The sequence below is a fragment of the Apodemus sylvaticus genome, chromosome 5, assembly GCF_947179515.1.
Source record: "Apodemus sylvaticus chromosome 5, mApoSyl1.1, whole genome shotgun sequence".
Taxonomy (NCBI): domain Eukaryota; kingdom Metazoa; phylum Chordata; class Mammalia; order Rodentia; family Muridae; genus Apodemus; species Apodemus sylvaticus.
In genome coordinates, this window is record NC_067476.1 from 149,062,203 (window position 1) to 149,080,969 (window position 18,767).

The 18,767-nt window shown below is 47.9% G+C and overlaps 1 non-coding gene across 1 annotated transcript; it reads left to right on the top strand.

The window, feature by feature from the left end:
* Positions 1-226: 226 nt before the first annotated feature.
* On the top strand, positions 227-330 carry LOC127686499 (U6 spliceosomal RNA). Its single transcript, XR_007978123.1, has one exon. It is a non-coding gene; the product is annotated as a U6 spliceosomal RNA (small nuclear RNA).
* Positions 331-18,767: the final 18,437 nt, after the last annotated feature.

Consider the following 18,767-nt stretch of genomic DNA (forward strand, 5'->3'; position numbering starts at 1 on the left):
AGTTTGACCCCACCCTCCCACCCCCAAATCCGTAGGATGGAGTTGTCCTCCAACCTCCATACATACACATGCACACACAAAATAAATAGAAAGCTCCCAGGTGACTCATACTGGGGTCCCCTCCCTGCTGCTGCTGCTCCTGCTGCTGCTTCCCTCAATCATGTTTGCTTGCTCTTCAGAAACACAAGCAGAAAGAAAAGTTCCCTTGTAAATTAGTCCACAACCTGCTTGCTTCGGGGCGCATGCGCTGACGTTGGACCGCTACAGGGAAGACCAGCAAGGCCTCTGTGCAAGAACGACATGAGAATTCAGGAAGCGCCCATATTCTTTAAAGTTCCATATTCTCCTCCTCTTCCTCCTCTTCTTCCTGCTCCTCCTCCTCCTCTGGAGTCCTGCATACCAGGCTGGCCTCAAACTCAGAGATTTCGCCTGCCTCTGCCTCACAAGTGTTGGAATTAAAGGTGTGTGCCACCACTGCCGGGCTTATATTCTTTTTCAAAGATTAACCTGTATCTTCAAAGGAAGAAAAATACCAAGGAAGTATTTGTGTGTAGAGAAAGTACAGGCATGAGGCAGCTGAGTGAGGAGCTGTGGGGAGGACGGATGCTGACGGATGCTGGGCGCTGGAGGCTGCATCCAGCTCCCATGGGGTCGGTCATTTCCTAGCTGCTCATTTCATGACTCCTTTGACCTCTTCGGGACTCCCTACTGTCCAAAGCACTTTGTAAAACTCCACTCTTCATTCCTCTTAACCACTCTGTGAGGTAGGTGCTGTAATGAAAAATATTTCCTAGACAAGATGGCAAGGCTCAGAGAGGTTAAGTCACTCATCCAAATCACACAGCCCCTGAGTAATGGGACTTGAACTCCAACCCGGCATGAATGAAGGAGAGCAGAGCTAGCTGATCATAACAGCCAGAGAATGTACTTCCTTCACACAGTTATCCAGGGACCACCACCCTGCTGATCACACACACACACACACACACACACACACACACACACTATCTTTCTCATTCTCCTTTCTTAGTACTTGGAAGGTGCTCTCCCCTCACCCCCATTACCCTTGGCTCCTGGTTCCCAGAATGGGGGGAGCAATGCTGGCTGTATCCCATCTGATAGCTCTGAGGACAGAGGGAATTCCTCTGTGATTCTTCAGATTCGTTTGTGGACTGAAGAAGTGTCCGGTGTGGAGAGCATCGGTGTTATATAGGGCTTGACGTAGATGGAGCACAGAAGGCCATGGCTGGCACCCCACGGATGCTGCGAGTTAACAGCCACACCAGTGAGCATTCCTTCGGTCGAAGCCTGTGAAGTTGCAGCTGGGTGGGGATAGCTCACATCTGCGATCCTAGCTCCTGGGACAGTGAGGCAGGAAGATCAGAAGCGTGTGGTTAGTCTGGGTGACAGGGACACCCTGACTCAAAACAACAACAACAACAACAACCACAACAATCACAACAAACCCAAACAAAAAAGTCGCTGCAGGGGTGGTCGTGCACTCCTGTAATACCACCGTTTCCCACCAGAGGCGCAATAGGAAAGGAGAGGCGGAGTACCTTGCTCGAGCAAAAGGCTCTTCACAGCCTTAGGAGAGATTGGGATTGATGATGGTGGACGGAGGTGAGATGGTCTTAGATTTGATGATCAAGGAAGACCTCTGAATGGAGGTCGTATGAGATGTGATCCATATTATGGAAAGAACTGTGAAGAGCTCCGGGAAAAGGGATCCTTGACCAAGGAAGCAGCAAGGGAAATGGATGAGTCCCGCACTGGGTCGGGGTGGGGTGCAGTCGGCGTGAGAGTCGGATGTTGATAAGGTCGGTATGGCCGGAAAGAACTTAGAGCCTTGGGGAAAGAAAGCCCGAGGGCAAGCCCAGTTCTTGTGAGGTCTTTCTGACCACAACCAAGAGCTGAGATTTAATTATCCTTGTAACACCACGCCCCGACAGGGTTCTGCAGGAACCTGCGAGCGGCCATGATGTCCTAAGACTTATCTAGGCCTGGTCTTTACCCACGACCTTCTCACTCACAACCGTTCCAACGTTCCAACTCTTTTTTCTTTCTTTCTTTTTCTCATTCTTTTTTTTTAATATTTATTTATTTATTTTATGTATATGAGTACACTGTAGGTATACTGACGGTTGTGAGCCATCATGTGGTTGCTAGGAATTTGAATTCAGGACTTCTGCTCCCTCTGGTTGGCCCCACTCGCTCTGGCCTAAAGATTTATTATTATATCTAAGTACACTGTAGCAGCTGTCTTCAGATCTCATTAAGGATGGTTGTGAGCCACCATGTGGTTGTTGGGATTTGAACTCAGAACCTCTGGAAGAGCAGCCAGTGCTCTTAACCGCTCCAGCTCTCTTTCTCTTATTCTTTAAATAAGATTTTTGTTTGTTTTTAAATGTATTTAGAAACAAGTTCTGAAGTAGCCCGGACTTGTGGCTGAAGCTGGTTTTGAACTCTGATCCTCCCATCTCCTACCTGTTAAGCATGGGATTCTAGATCCACACAACCGAGCCTAGCTTTATTTATTTACCTTTGAGGCAGAGTCTTGTTGTGTAGTCCAGGATGGCCTTGAATTTCAGATCCTCAACGCTCAGCTAGAATTACAGGGACTCTCCACCCTTCTGGCCCGATTCCTGTTTTTAGATGTCAGTGAAGTCTGAAACCGTGTGTACAACACATAGTAGGTGCTCCATCTACATTTGCAGACTGCGGAAACAAAAACGGGGGACAGAAGAATCTGTGTACTGTGCAACTGGCTGGGTTCAAGGTGTGGGAAGGAAGCCACTGGCCCTGCCTAGGCTCTGCCCTAGGTAAACATGACTCCCTCGGCCCAGACAGCCGCTATTTGACAAGTGTCTGTTATGGAACTGGCCAAGACTGGCCACCACACTGCCAAGGCCCCAGAATTTCCCAGGACAGGCAGCAGAAGCAACCACACCTCAGGCAGGGCCTGGGAGAACCACGTAGAGATCTTTGAACAGGCCCAAGAAAGGCTGAAAAGGTAGGAAGATCCTGGATAGTCAGGCTGAGTAGTCAGAGGAAGGCCTGTGCTGGGCAGGGCCTAAGGAACCGGAGCTGCTGTGGTGACCCCTGCAGGGCTTAGCCAGGGACACACTAGGAACCAGGAATCAGTTCCAGCCCCCTGCCTCAGACATCTGCCTTGTCTGAGGTTCAGTTTCCTCTCCTGCAGTTTGAAGGGCCATGTGTGGGTTTCTTTATTTGACTCGGGGCTTCATTCTGTCGGCCTGCTGTTTTGAAATCTAGTATGTAGTTCAGGTGGCCTCTAATACACTGCAATCCTCCTGCCTCTGCCTCCTGAGTGCTGGGATTAAAGGTGTGTACCACCACTGACCAGCTGACATCACTATTATCTTTAATTCCAGCACTAGGGGAATCTGACACCTCTGGCCTTTGCTTGGCAAGAAAGAGAGAGACAGAGACAGATTTCAAAATAAAAATTTAGAGTTAACTAAAGTAAGAGGAATAACATTGTTCCCCCTCCCTTCCTCCCTCCACCTCTCCCTCCCTCCCTCCTTCCTATTAATATTGCCAGTCGGGGTATGTCGGGGCCCAATCTGGAATGAGGGCAGGTGAGACCTTAGAGGAGCCTTTGAGGTCACCTGTCATCTGCCCTTTATCACAAGATACCACTGTCACAGAAAAGATGCTGTTGTCCGGTGTATGAAATATGTCCCACTGGAGAAGCTTGGACTTCAGGACCAGAGAACTCAGAACCCCTTACACATGTGTTGTGTGTCTGGCAGGAAGTGTGTAGAGTCCTGTGTGAGTTCATCCCCTCCCTCGGAGCTCCTGGCCAGTCAGTGCAGCTCTCTGCCCCGGCTTTCCTGGGACTTGTCACTGTCTTCTGCTCCTGGCTTTCCCGGGATGCGTCACTGTCTTCAGTAACACCAGAAGAGGGCATCAGATCGCATTACCGATGATTATAGATTAAAAAACTAGATTTCTAGATGTTTCACTTTGGGTTTCTCTCTCTCTTGTTTGTTTTGAGACAAGGTGTCATGTAGCCCAGGCTGGCCTGGAACTCAATGTGTAGCTAAGGATGACCTTGAACGTCTGACCCTTCTATCTCCTCCTTCCAGTGCTAGCCTGTGTGCTGAATACAGTTACATGCTACTGTGAGCACGGATCGTGGTCCGGGCCTGGTCTTTCCTGCCTCTTAGACAAATAACTGAAAATTAGGGTTCACACAGGTATGCAGAAGAAGGAAGGTGGCTTTATTTGAAGCAAAGCAATAGTGCAGGTTATTCAGAAAGAAGTTTGTCATGATTGACAGTTGGCTACACAAGTGGAAACGTTCCAGAGCCCTGAGTGTTTATTGTTCACAGCATCCTTTATGGAGTTCAGGAGGAGGAGGAGCTTGTTCCTAACTTGGGCGGGTCTCTATTTTGATTGATAGATTAGGTTATATAATCATTTCTATGCTTTGCATGTGCCTTCCCATAATGCACCTGGTTGTAATCCTATGCCATCCAGCTATACAGAGATGAGATGATGAGAGGGAACTCTCCATCAGAGATTAACAGAGGACAGTGTTTGCCTTCCCGCCATGTACCCAAAGCCACTTCAGGCCAGATCAGACCTTCTCCCGCGATGTGCTGGGAATGCACTTGCTCAGAAACTGTCTAAGTCTGAATGTTACCCGGGGTGGGAAAACCGTGCAGCCGGATACAGTTGGGGACCCATGGGTGTTCCAAGGTTGCTAGATGCATTTCTTGGAGAGGAGTGTGTGTGTGTGTGTAGTCCATAGGAGTAAAGAAACTGCCAAGTACCTTATTACAAGAGGGGGTGTGTACAACTCCAAACCAAAATGGAGGCACAAGCCAGTCTCTCCTGTGCTCGCTGGCCTTGCTACCGTCCCCTGCTTATGTAAGGCCAGAATGGAATTCACGGCGTCATTCACGTGTGCTAGGCAAACCCTCCAGCAACTGAGCGACAGTCCCAACCCAATTTTTCTAGACATTTTAAACAGTAGGGTTTTTAAAATAAGGTCACATATGATCTCACAACCTCTGTAATGCCAGGAATTGGGAGGTGGAGCCAGGAATTCAAAGCCATCCTTGGGTATGTCATGAGTCTGGGGCCAGCCTTGGCTACATGAGCCCCTGTTTCAAACAAGATTATATTTCGGAATTGTCAATTGCTGATGCATCTTAGGATCAACCCTCCCCCAAGTTGCTCTTCCTTTTCCTAAGTGGAAACTGTTTCAAATGTGGAGGAATGGCCCGAAGGTAATATTTTGTGAACAAGGATATTTATCTACCTCTCACTCTTAGCAAATCTACTGTGTGGCCATGCGTTCCTTTAGTTATGTTTGTCTTATTATTTTATTGATATTATTATTACCAATGATGTGTGAGTATGTGCACGTGTGTGTGTGTGTGTGTGTGTGTGTGTGTGTGCGTGTATAAGCACACATGGGTCACAACACAAGTGTGGATGTCCTGGAATAATCCTCAGGAGTTGATTCTCCCATGGGCTCCAGGGTCTTGGGCACACGTGTGTTTTTAGCAGCTGAGTTATCTACTGGACTGGACTAACTGGTTTTGTGTGTCAACTTGACACAAGCTGGACTTAACACAGAGAAAGGAGCTTCAGTTGAGAAAATGCCTCCATGAGATCCAGCTGTGGGGCATTTTCTCAATTAGTGATCAAGGGGGCGGGGTGGGAGGAGGGCCCCTTGTGGGTGGTACCATCTCTTTGATTCTATAAGAAAGCAAGCTGAGCAAGCCAGGGGAAGCAAGCCAATAAGAAACATCCCTCCATGGCGTCTTCATCAGCTTCTGCTTCCTGACTTGTTTGAGTTCCAGTCCTGACTTCCTTTGGTGATGAATAGTAACATGGAAGTGTAAGCTCAATAAACCCTTTCCTCCTCAACTTGCTTCTTGGTCATGCTGTTTGTGCTGGAATAGAGACCCTGACTAAAACACTGGACCTATTTATGTCTGTTATAATTCATGTTCATGGACCTGATACCCTATTCTGACCTCTGTATCAGGTACATAGACATAAATGCAGGTAAAACATTCATACACATAAAACAATAAAAATTTACAGGGACCAGAGAGACGACTCCGTGGCTGAGAGCATTTGAAGCTAGGACTCAGTTCCCAGGGCCTCTTCTGACCTCCAGACACACACGAGGCACATACATACATCCACAGGAAATATGCAATAAAATAAAATTTAAAAGCCTAAAAAAATCTATGTATGTATGTATGTATGTATGTATCTATCTATCTATCTATCTAATGCTCAAGGAGTGAAGGGCACGTGCATGTCAAGGTACACGTAAAGGTCAAAGGGCAACTTGTGGGAATTGGTTGGGAATTGGTTTTTTCCTCTACTGCGTGGGTTGATTGAACTCAGATCATCAGGCCTGGCAGCATCTTTACCCGCTGAGCTGGCCTGCCACCTTGTGGTCACTGTTGACATTTTTTTTTTTTTTTTTTTTTTTTTTTTTTTTTTTTTTTTTTTTTTTGAGACAGGGTTTCTCTGTGTAGCTCTCTGGCTGTCCTGGAACTCACTCTGTAGACCATGCTGGCCTCAAACTCAGAAATCCACCTGCTTCTGACTCCCAAGTGCTGGGATTAAAGGTGTGTGCCACCACAGCCCGGCTTACTGTTGACATTTTGTTTTGTCAGTCTGTCTCTTTGAGACAGGTCTGTCTAGATAACCCAGGCTGGCCTTAAGCTTCCATTATCTCCCAAGTGCTAACACGTAGACGTGAGCTACCAGGTTGGAGAGATGGCTCAGTGGTTAAGAGCACCGGCTGCTCTTCCAGAGGTCCTGAGTTCAAATCACAGCAACCCACATGGTGGCTCACAACCATCTGTAACCATATGACAGTGTACTCATATGCATTAAATAAATAAACTCTTAAAAAGAAAGAAAGACTTGAGCTACCATGTCGTACCTAGGAACGGTTGTTGAGTTGACCTGCGGTTCTAAGGTGGGAAGTCTTTGATTGAGGCAACTCCTGAGGACCTTATCTTCATGACCTCATCCAATGCTAACTAGCTCTCTGATGCTCTTCCTCAAAAATATCATTAGTATAGATTTTTGGTGGTTAGGTTTCCTGTACCTGGACACCTGGGGGCACCTTCAAGCCCTTACAGACATCCTTACACCTTTTTGTCATGTGGATGAACTGTGGGTCTAACCTTAGTCTTAGAGCAGTTGACTGGTTAATAATGCCGCATGTTTTTTCTTTTGTTTTCAAATATCTGCAGATACACCTGCCTTGGTTGGTTCCCATTGCTCTAACCAGACACTGTGATCAAAGCAACTTGAGGTGGAAAGGATTTATTTCATCTTATAACACACAGATCAGACTCCTGGGAAGTTGGGGCAGGAACTGAAGGAGGTGCCTAGAGGCAGGAGCCGAGACTGGAGCCTTGGTGGAGTACAGTATACTCGCTGCTTTGCTCCCCATGGCTGGCATAGCCTGCTTCTATTTATAATTTAGGCAACTGCCCGGGGGTGGCACCAGCCACACTGAGCTGGGCCCTCCCACATCCATCATTAATCAAAGCGCTGCCCCACAAGCAACAGAGGCAATTTCTCAGTTAAGACTCCCTCTTCACAGTCATGTCTAGGTTTGTGCCATGTGGACAAAAACCCAACCGACACACCCGTTCTAGGCTCAGTAACCATCGTTTAAAAATTCTTGGAAGGGGGTGAATGAGGTTGGACATGGAAGTATGTGTCTGTAATTCCAGCACTTGGGAGCTGGAGGCAGGAGGATCTGGAGTGGATTGTTAGTCAGGAGTCTCTAGTGGAGCAGAACTGATAGGAGAAAATTACATGTGTAACTGTTTAAATCAGTTTGCATAGAAATACCAGCCAAGGGGCTGAGACCCTGGGAGTTGCTATGCCCTCGAGGTGAGGTGCCTCCACCGTCAGGGTGTCTCCGCAGTGGCTGTCTCACACAGGAGAGGCCCAGAATCCTGTAGTTGCTCAGTCCCTGATGCTGGGAGCCTCAACAGTCCCAATTTAGTGCCAAACCCTGAAGGTTCCCAGAGAGCAGCAGATTCTTAGTCCCTTTGAGTTCGTAGAAATGCGGAGTTTTGGTGTCCCTGAAGGAATCTGCAGCTTCCACAACCAGGAAAGTTAATTTGGCCAGAGGGAAGGCTAAGGGAGCCCAAGGCCAAGCAAACAAAGGCTCTTTCTCTGCCACACCTTGCTTATCTAGAATACTCCCAGAAAGTGCATCCTCTTTTGGGATGGGTTTTTCCACATCTCTTACAGTGATAAAACAATTCCTCAATTGAGGTTTGACTGTCGCCCAAAATTCAAAGTCATCCTTAGCTATACAGCCAATTTGAAGACAGCCTGGGCTACAGGGGACCATTTATATATATCAGTAAAATTTGGGTCTGGAGGAGTGGGGTCAACTAGCTGGTAAAACATTTGCCTAGCATAAATGAAGCCCTAGGTTTGTGTTAAGGAAGCTGCGACCCCTGGAAAATGACCATAGACAATCCAATTATAATTTAAAAATTTATTGATTAACTGCTAGCAGTATAAACAATCTCTGAGTCAAATTTGAGACTATGGTAATGGTTGGATATGGGGAAGGACTTTTAAAGGGGAAAACCACACACAGAGACCTTCAATATCTAGACAAGCCAGCAAAAGCTGTTCTGTTCTGTCAAGTTACATGATTAAGGCAACTCAAAACAATCTTTGGGTATCTGCATAAGCAAATTACCGAAGCAGAAAACGCAGCTAGTTGTATCATTACAAATGGATAGTCATGGGTTTTCGGCGCAGGGCCACTAAGTCAGGGTTACTGGGAACCTCCCTTCCAGGGGCTGGTGGGTACTAGGATGGATGTCTCGCTTATGAACCTTCTTCAGCCATAACATTTGACCTGCCAGACTGTACAAGAATGCACTTGTAAACTCAGAGACGGAAGCAGGAAAATGAGGGGTTCAAGGTTATCTTTGCCTACACAGTGCATTCGAGGCCATTCTGAGAATGGGATACCCAGGAGGAGGAGCTTCTGAGGCCTCACCTCTGTAAGGATGTTTGGAGTTAAGTTGGTTGATGGGGGACACAGAGATATTTTCTTCAGCAGTGTGTTCCCAGGTAAGGTGCTCATACTTCTGTAAATAACTCTAATGATTTCACTGGATCACACACTTGTGTGTGTGCATGTGTGCACACAGACAGACAGACACACACATACACACACACACACAAATATGAAAGTAGTTAAGAAAAGGAAAAGGTGTAGTGGGAAGCAGAGTGGGGCAGGTGGAGGGAGAGTGGATATGGACAAATTATATTATGGTCATGTTTGAGAAACATACCGCTTCCCACAAGAGGCTACATCACTTTATATTCTCAACATTAGTGCCCAGGAATTTTCATGTCTCTGCATCCTCACAAGCTCTCTCCAGCCCAGGCTGGCCTGGAACTCTCTATGTAGCCTAGGCTGACCTCAAACTCAAGACAATCTTCTTGCCAGATCTTCCCCAGTGATGGGAGTGTAGGCAGACAGCATCCGACGAGGCTTCCGTTAGACTATTTGATGAACGAGACTATTTCTTGTTATTTGCTTTTTTCCCCCTGAGACTGCCTTTCCACTTTGTCGACAGCATCCTTTTGATGTGGGTTCTTTGGAAGCCATGGGACCTTTCTTGGCTCTTAGAACGCTTAACCCAGGGACCTAGGATGCTGGATGATCCTGGTTGTCAGAGTTGTCCTGTGCCAGTGACATCTGGGCTCATTGTCTCAGAAGAACAAGAAATGCAGACCAGGGAATAGAGCGACCACACATCTGTTAAGGAAAGGGGAAAGACCTTCTAGAGTGAAGAGCACCCTCGTGCCTCCTTGACCGGCGGTCTTTCATGGGTCTCGTGGTGGGAACTCAATGCAGACTGAGGTAATCTATATTAGGACTGGCCATTTCTAGCACATCATGATCTGAAATTGTGAGGAGTCCACACATACTATGAAGCTCTCTTGACTCAACTGGAGAAGTCCCTGTGTTCTGGGATGATCTCGAATCTCTGATCTTTCTTCTTCACCTTCCAAATGCTGGCACCACTGTGTCCAGCCTGCCAACGTCATTCTTTTACCTGTGGAGGCCCAGTGTCCCTACTGTGCTGGAGTTTGGTTGTATCTCATTTGAGATATTTGCTCCTTGGGAGAATCTGCTTCTGGAATCCAGAACCAATCTTCCTTGACATCATGGTTCCCAGTCTTGTGTCCAAGACCCTCAGTGACAAAAAGCTAACATCTGGATCCATCAGGATTGCCCCTGGTAGGACAATCATATCACATAGCAAGGTCTTTATTCTGGGCCCAAGTTTTTGTCCCATCTCTTGATTCTGGCTTACTCTTTGAGATCATAGGAACCAACAGATTCCTTTTTTTCTTTTTCTTTTCCTTTTCCTTTTTCTTTTCCTCTTTCTTTTCCTTTTTCTTTTCCTCTTTCTTTTCCTTTTCGTTTTCTTTTTCTCTTTCTTTTCCTTTTTCTTTTTCTTTTCTCTTCTTTCTTTCTTCTTTCTTTCTTTGTTGTTGTTGTTGTTGCTTTGTTTTGTTTCTCAAGACAAGGTTTCTCTTTGTAGCACCGGCTGTCCTAGCTAGCCTCAAACTCAGAGATCCCCGTGATTTTGCTTCCCGAGTGCTGGGATTAAGGGCATGTTCAGTGCTGGGCTAACAGTGAATTCTTATTTCCCAAGCAATACCTTGATTTACATTTCTGGAATAAGATGGGACTTTTCATGTGCTGGGTAAGCAGTCTACTTAGCTACAACCTCAGACCTGTTTTGAACCTAAACATAGCTGCATGTTGGGCACCTGCCTGCCAGGTGGTAGAAGGCTTATCGCGTTTGCTCCACCAAGTGCTCTATAAAGAGGCCCTATTGTTGAGTCCTATCTCGTAGGAGAAGCAAATAAGATCTGAAGAGCTTGTAACTTGCCCCGATCAGATAGTTCAAAGGCCACAGCCCCGAGCACTCGGCTGAACTGCCTCTCTGCTACTGATAGCGCCCAGCCCAGGTCTCTCCACTCCTTCAGTCACTCTCCAAAGGGCACAGCTTTTGTAGCCTGTCCTGTCCTAAGTGTCCCTCCTGAGATTAAAGCCCAATGCCAGCATCCATATATGGTCACTTCAGGACAGTGTGCATGGGAGTGACGTTATTGGTTCTTCTGACCTTGGCACGGGGTTCTCAAGAGTGGCACCTGGCATAGAGCTGGAGTAACTGTCCCCAAGTCAAACCAAGGGCTGTGTCACATCACCCGCCCACCCACGCCATTCCCCATTTAACCTGTGGGAAGGATGGGGTTCATACTCTTATCCAAAGGCATTTGGGTCACAGTTTTGTTTTGTTTCTTTGCTTTAAGTCGGTCTCATGTGGCCCGTGCCTGCCTCCCTTTGGAGCTCAGCCTGGTTTTGAACTCCTGACCCTCTTGCCTCAGCTTCCCTGGTGCTGGGACCACGGATGTGTGCCACTGTGGCCAGATGGTGTTTGGATCTTCATAGGGTCTTTGTTTTGCAGCTGACATCTTTGTAGCACTCACAGTGTGCCAGGCACAGTTGTAGCTCTTTATCTTTTGGAGCACCAACAATCCCCCCCATCGCCCATAGCTACACATTTCCAGCTCTTGAGTCAGAAAACAGACACTGGGCTGGGGCTAGGGCCGGGGTGTGGTGCTAGAGCTTATGCATTCAAATCCCCAAAGTTAAGGCCCAGAATGTGTGTATTCAACCTTGACCTGGTACTGGCTCCACACTTACTAACCATCTCTACTGGGTTTTTATATTACCTGGTGATAGGAGGGCCCCCTCCCCACTTTTAACAAAGAAGAAGCAGGTCAAGGGCACAGGGGCTTTAAAAGGCATGTAATGTTGAGTCAGGATGTAACAGAAGAGTTTATTTCATTATTTTTTTATTACTTTCTAATTAGGAAATGATATTCCATTTGGTAAGAATAACATTTTCTTTGGAAATAAATCTAGGATCTGAGGCGGGTGGTGGTGGCACACTCCTTTAATCCCAGCACTTGGGAGGCAGAGGCAGAACTCATTTCTGAGTTCAAGGCCAACCTGGTCTACAGAGTGAGTTCCAGGACAACCAGGGCTATACAGAGAAACCCTGTCTCAAAAAACCCAACCAAACAAACAAAGAAACAAACAAACAAAATCTAGATCTGGAGATATAGCCCAGTCAGTAAAGTCTTTGCCTAACCCTGTCTCCAGGACCGCATAGAAACTGGACTAATAGCACATTCCTGTAGTTCCATCAAAAACAGGAGGGATAGGAAATTCATGTCATTCTCAGCTACATGGCAAATTTGAGCCTGGCTTGTGCTATACGAGAGCCTACCTCAAAAAAAAATTTTTTTTAAGACTATAAAGCTAAGTTAAAAAAAAAAAAAAAGGAATGACCTGGTGCAAGAGAGATTGTATGTAGGTAACATTAGATGTGGTTTTCAGACACGATAAAGGCAGTAGTGCTCTTGGGAAAACCTGAGATGTGTTGGGAAGTCTATCCCATTTGATTAGGTATGCCGTTCTGTGACAAAACACCCCCAAGACGTTCCATTAGCAGGGTTTAGGTCCCGTACAGTGCATGTCCCTCCTTGGTCAGCAGAGGGCGCTCGTCACCATGGGCGCTCTCTGCATCCTTGATTCCGGAAAGAAGCGGCTAGTCTCAAGGCTGGGGCTGGCACAGCTTGCTTTTCCTCTCATCTCACTGGCCAAGACAAGTGTCGCTGTCACATCCAGGGAACAGAGCAACTATGAAGCTACCCCCTCCCTGAAAGGAAAGTAGACCAGTGTGAATAGCACCGGATAGACCAGAAGCAGACTGGTCCAGAGACATGGGTTGAACCCGGGTCCTCCGATTTGCCTGTCTTTACCCACCAATGGTCTGCACGTGGTCTTCAAGCCCCTGTTCCTAGCGAAGGAAGATACACCTCACGACTGTTGTAAGGGTGACGTTTCTTCATTAACCTCCCAGACTTAATCTAGGCTCTGAAGGGAGTTGAGCTTGGGCTAGGGTTTGTTTTGAAAAGACATCCGTGCAAAGGATGGGTAGCTGCAAAGGAGAGGAAGAGAAGGGGAGGGGCCACAGCTGAGGGCCCTGCGGAGCAGGTGGCTTCGATCCTGGGGGACTGCTGGAGGAGCTTTCTTCTTTAAATTAAACACACACACACACACACACACACAAAACAAAAACTTTTTTGTTGTTGTGTTTTGGTTTTTTGTTTTGGATTTGTTTTTTCGAGACAGGGTTTCTCTGTGTAGCCCTGGCTGTCCTGGAACTCACTCTATAGACCAGACTGGCCTCGAACTCAGAAATCCGCCTGCCTCTGCCTCCCAAGTGCTGAGATTACAGGCGTGCGCCACCACCGTCCGACTTTTATTTGTAAAATACATAGTTTATTAATTTATGTATCAGTATGTGCAGGCACATGTGCACATGCATGACCTCAGTGTGCGTGTGGAGGTCGGAGAACACCAGGAAACTTTCTCTCCTTCCGCCACGTGGGTCCCAGGGATGGAACTGAGGTCATCAAGCACCTTGCCCTGCGGAGCCTCTGCTGTGCCCCACCTTTTCATTTCATGTGTTCTTTGCCTGTGCCTATGCATGCATGTGGGCGAGCGAGCGCGGCAGTGTGGCGCAGGGCTCACTAGTGAGAGTCAGCCCTGTCTTTCCCGTAGTTGAGTCCCGGGCAGCCATCTTTCCTCCCCGATCGATTGTTGAAGATCGGTGGTCCCTTGATGGCCTCTTTTCTTCTTCTTTTCTTTGTTGACGTGGTTTCCTTTAGTGCAAGGCTACACTTAAACTCACAATATAGCCAAGGATCGCCTTGAACCCCTCATCCTCCTGCCTCCATTTTCTAAACGCTGGGGTTTTAAAGCATCTGCCATCAAGTCCCGACTAAATCATTTATGATTTTCGACGACTGTTAACTTCACTTTGGAAAAAAACCAAAAAACAAAAAAACCCTCTACTGTCATATAAAATTCTCTTCACTAATTGTCTACTGTGACCTAGGCTCTTCCTGACATTCTGTTCATTAAACATGTATGCATGTGTTGGGGAAGGGTGTTCTACAGTGATCCACTGAGGTCAAAAGGCAGGGTCACTCCTCTCCTTCCACCATGTGGGTCCTGGGGATTGCACTCAGGTTATCAGGCTGAGAGGCAAGCACACTTACCTGATGGTCCGCAGATCGAACAATTTCTCCTCAAAGGCCTCTTCAGCACGCCACCAAATTCCCATTAGTTGTTTCTTTTTTGTGTCATTTGAACCTGATCAAGGTTTGGGGTATACTGTGAGGAATGCAGCCAGCAGGCGTCTCCACAATGCAGGGGAGGACTGGGGAAATGTAAGTAGATTATCTACAAGGAGCTGAACACACGGCCATTTCAAGCCGACATGCTAAGAAGACAGGACAGAGAATGCAAGTTGAGGAAGGTCCAGAACTCACACACTGTGTGGGAGAGAGCGGCCAGTCTGGAGCTGAAAATCTACTCTCACCCCAGGGCATGGCAGCAATAGTTAACAGAAAGAGCATGTGCAAAGGCCCTGAGACAGGAAGGAGGAAGGGAGGAAGGAGATGAGATTAGAGATGTGGGGTACAGGGGATTGAATTCAGGTCATCAGGCTGAGAGGCAAGGACACTGTAAAATTTGATGAGGGAAGAGATTGGAGGCAAGGTATGTTTGCACATGACCATGGCCCGGCTCCGGGTGAAGAGGAGATGACCCGGGAGCCAGAGTGGGCAAGGAAGAGTCGTGCACTGATTTCTGCCGCCTTCCAGATAACATGGTGATTGTGCCTCAGCCGGCTGAGGTGGAGCAGGAGGAAACATTCTAGCCTCTGTCAGAGAGTGCAAACTAAGATTTTTGATGAAAATGAAGGTAGATATGCCATGTGGTGGTGGCGATGATGATGATGATGGTGGTGGTGGTGATGATGGTGGTGGTGGTGGTGGTGGTGATGATGGTCGTGATGATGGTGGTGGTGGTGGTGGTGGTGATGCTAAGAACTTAGGGACAGAACAGACCATCCTATTGGACAAAGCTTCCAGCATGTTTAACATGAGCCTAATTAACAGAGCTGATTTCACTCATATCTCCATGCAAACTTTTATTTATTTTTATTTAAATGTTAGCATGCATGTGTGTGTCATGTGGTATGTGAATATACAAATGTTTGTGTGAGTTTATTGGTGCTGTGTGTATGTGGTGAGTGTGTGTGTGTGTGTGCCATGGAGACCAGAAGAGGGCAATAGATCCCCTGGAACTGGAGATACTGTTGTGAGCTACCCCCATAGGTGCTGGGAGCCCAACTAGGGTCCTCTGCAAGTAAGCGCCGTTAACCTCTAAGCCTTCTACAGCTTCCATATCAACTTTTATGACGAGGGAGTGGTATTTAATGTTATGAATACCATTCTAAATGACGATGAGTGCAAATAAAGGCTTCTGTTTGATGCCAGCACAAAGCCTGGGAACTTCCTCAAAGGTGCCCGCACACTGGCTTGCTGGGCTTAGAAACAGAACGCTCGTGGAAGTTGGAAATGCAGAATAGATTTTTTTCTTTTTTTTTTTTTTAAATCTTGCATTCTGGTTGGTGCAGTCGCAGCAGACTGTGACTGGATTACAGTGCTGCTTCCTGGGACTTATGTAATGTATGAGTCTCCGAACGCCAGTTCCCACATTGGCCACTAGGAGGAGCCCTCGAAAAGCTAAATCGCTATGCTAGATGCGGTCAGGGGAAGATTTGCAGAGCTGGTTTGTGTCGTCCTGTGCCCTGCTCCGATCTGCAGGACACGGAGATCAGGACGCTGAGCTCTGTTAGGTGGCCACGCTTCTCTGCGCAGCTCCTTTGGCCTCTATCCTCTGGCTCTCGGCCCTGCCGAGGACATTGGCTGGCCTGGGGGGTGGGACCACGGGTTTACGCAGGATTGCGAAGGCCCAGATCCAAGGTGCAAAAATGCACAGTCTAGCAAGTGACTCAGCAGCCAGCAGCCCCCTGCCCGTCCCTCACAAAGTGCCGTGCACATTAAGCTTTTCCTAACAACACCTCACTGTCGTGTAAAACTGTCTCCTCGCAGGAGAGGGCCACCCTATCCAGAGGCCGGGCCACCTGTTCTGGGCAGTTGCTCACTATTTAAATTTTACTTCCCTTTTTAATTCACTTCCCTTACTGCCTGACATGCCAGGCTGGGAACGAGGTTTCCAGACACAGTTCCAGTTCTCAGTTACAGTTACATGTGGACTTGAGATAAACTACAGCCTTCTTTAATCTTTTTTTTTTTTTTTAAATTATTGTGAGTGTGAGGGTGTGTAGGCAGCCACAGGCTCCTGTGACAACACGCCAAGGGTGGGTTCCTTAGCCACCAGAGTCAGGCTAGGGGACAGAAGCCTTTAACTACTGAGCTATCCCTTACTTTTTAAGTGTGAATATGTCTCGTGCATTATTTGGGATATACTTATGCTACGAAGTTGTCTGAAGTTACAGTTTCACAGGATGTTTTTATTTTCGCTGTTAATTCAGTCCTGTAAGGGAAGGCTCTCCCCTACTGCCTTCCTTGCTCAGTCTCCAGACTCCACAGTAACAGCGCTGATAAAGCCAAATGGGTAAATTCCTTCAGTTCTTCACTTGCTTATCCAGCCAACGCATTTACTTTAAGCACCAGTTGGATCCCTGAAAAACCACGGAAGATAGGCAGTCCAAAGGAGGAGCCAGTCAGCATGACAGACACTGTGGTCAATACACTGTGTATAAAGCCCTGGGGGCCAAGAGGGACAGAGGAGGAGTCCCCAAGCTGGCCCAGTTCATCAAGACTCTCCTGGAGATAGAAAACCAACATGAGACATGGAGAACTCCGTCAGAGAGCAGGGCTGGGCCGTGGGGCTTGGAGGGCGGCTGGGAAGGAATTGCAGTGTTATCAGACTGTCATCCATATTTACTGGGTGTTTCTGTTCACCACCAGACCCCTGCGTGATGCCAGGGAGAGCTTGACTGTACTCATATATGGGGAAACTGAGGCCCAGAAAGTAAAGTGCCTAGCCTGGGCTAGACTGGGAGGGGAAAGTAGCGCTTCAAGCTCAAGTCTGACAGACTCGGAGGGGAGCCTTGAACTCTTCTAGAAAGGCTACTGTGTTGGTGACCAGGGCCCCCAAAAGAGCAAGGAACCTGGGGCTCAAGAGAGAGACAGGACTCCCTCCACCAACGTGGCTGGCTCCCAGTTTAGCAGGAGATCATGAAGAGACAGCACGAGGTCTTAGCAGGTCCCCAAGCGCAGCCTCTGCGATTCTCATGCCTAGGTAGGTTGGGCCTTCAGGCCCCTTGTTGAGGCGGTTGGCTGATTGCTCCCGCGGGTCCTGGAAAGGTCTTTGGTCTCCATGGTGACTACCTCCCAATGTCCCTGAAATCTCATTGTGACCAGTATTAAGGGATTAACTCGCCAGCAGCCCTCACAGGGTCTTGGGTGCCAGAGTGGCAGCAGGCAGTGGCTCAAGGATGAAGAGGTTGCCCACCGTGCGTGACCCCACAGGACTTGGAGGAGGATGTCGGTCGGGGGCCAGCGGTTCCCACAGGACCCACCAGGTATGCGTTTGAGTTCACGCCTGTCCAGCAGGAAGCCCAGAGAGGTAGAAGAGAGACCAGGGACTCAGGGAGAAGCTTAGAATTCAGGGTGTGTAGAGATCTTTAGTCCCAGTCTCCATTCCAGCCCAGAAGAACAAGGGTTCTGATGCATGGAGGACATTTGATCTAAATATCATCTAGATCCCCCAAAGACTCTTCAGAGGGTACTCTGAGGCTGATTGGCCATCTCGTCTTCATTTTGCAGCTGGGGAAACCAAGGCAGAGAGTGGAAAGTGAGCCACTTAAAGTCAGTAAATTGAAGCAGGTGAAGAATTCAGAGGGGGACCTCGGGGCAATCTAAAAAGATCATCCTTGAAAAGAAACAAAACCAAACCAAGCCCGCCTGCCTGACTGGCCCTGCTTTCTTCCCTCATCACTGCTTTCCCCTCCTGACCTTCTCAGCCCTGGACTCACTCACCATGAGGCTGACAGAGAGTTCTAGAAGTCTCCACGGGGCTGGAGGGCTTGGCCACAGAGCCCTGACTATGCCCCCTGGGGACAGTTAGTCCCTGGGTCCCTGTTTTGACACCTTGCTCACCCTGTAGCCTCTCTGGGGATTTCAGACCCAAAAATGCCCTGGTGATCCAGCAACCAGGAGGGAAATTTAAACCCCAGGGGCTGGGGACACAGTTGGTAAAGTGCTTGCTCGCCTGCTGTGCATGAAGCTCTGTCTCTGTCCAGCACTGAATAAATTTCAGACGCGATGGCACACACCTGGAATCCAGGTATTTAGAAAGTATAGCCAGGAGGACCAGAAGTTCAAGGTCATTCTCCACTAGTTAGCGAGTTTAAGGCCAGCCTAAACTACATGTACAAAACCCTATGGAAAAATAGAAATCTAAGACTTGACTCCCTAGGAAACCAAGGCTCCCTGGCTGATCTGGCTCTTCCTTAGCCGAGGCTTGCCCTAATGGTGTCAGGTAATGTACCAACTACCACAGAAAATGAGAAAAGCTAAGTGCAGGGCAGTGCAGGAAGCTGCGCAACAACACAGGAGCGCACAGGTCCTGGGTATAAATACGAGGTTCCTGTAACACGTGGAAGACAAGAAAAAGTAAGAAATGGCCCCAGATAGTGCAGAGGCTGGGAACAGTGATGGACAGAGTCAGGGGACGC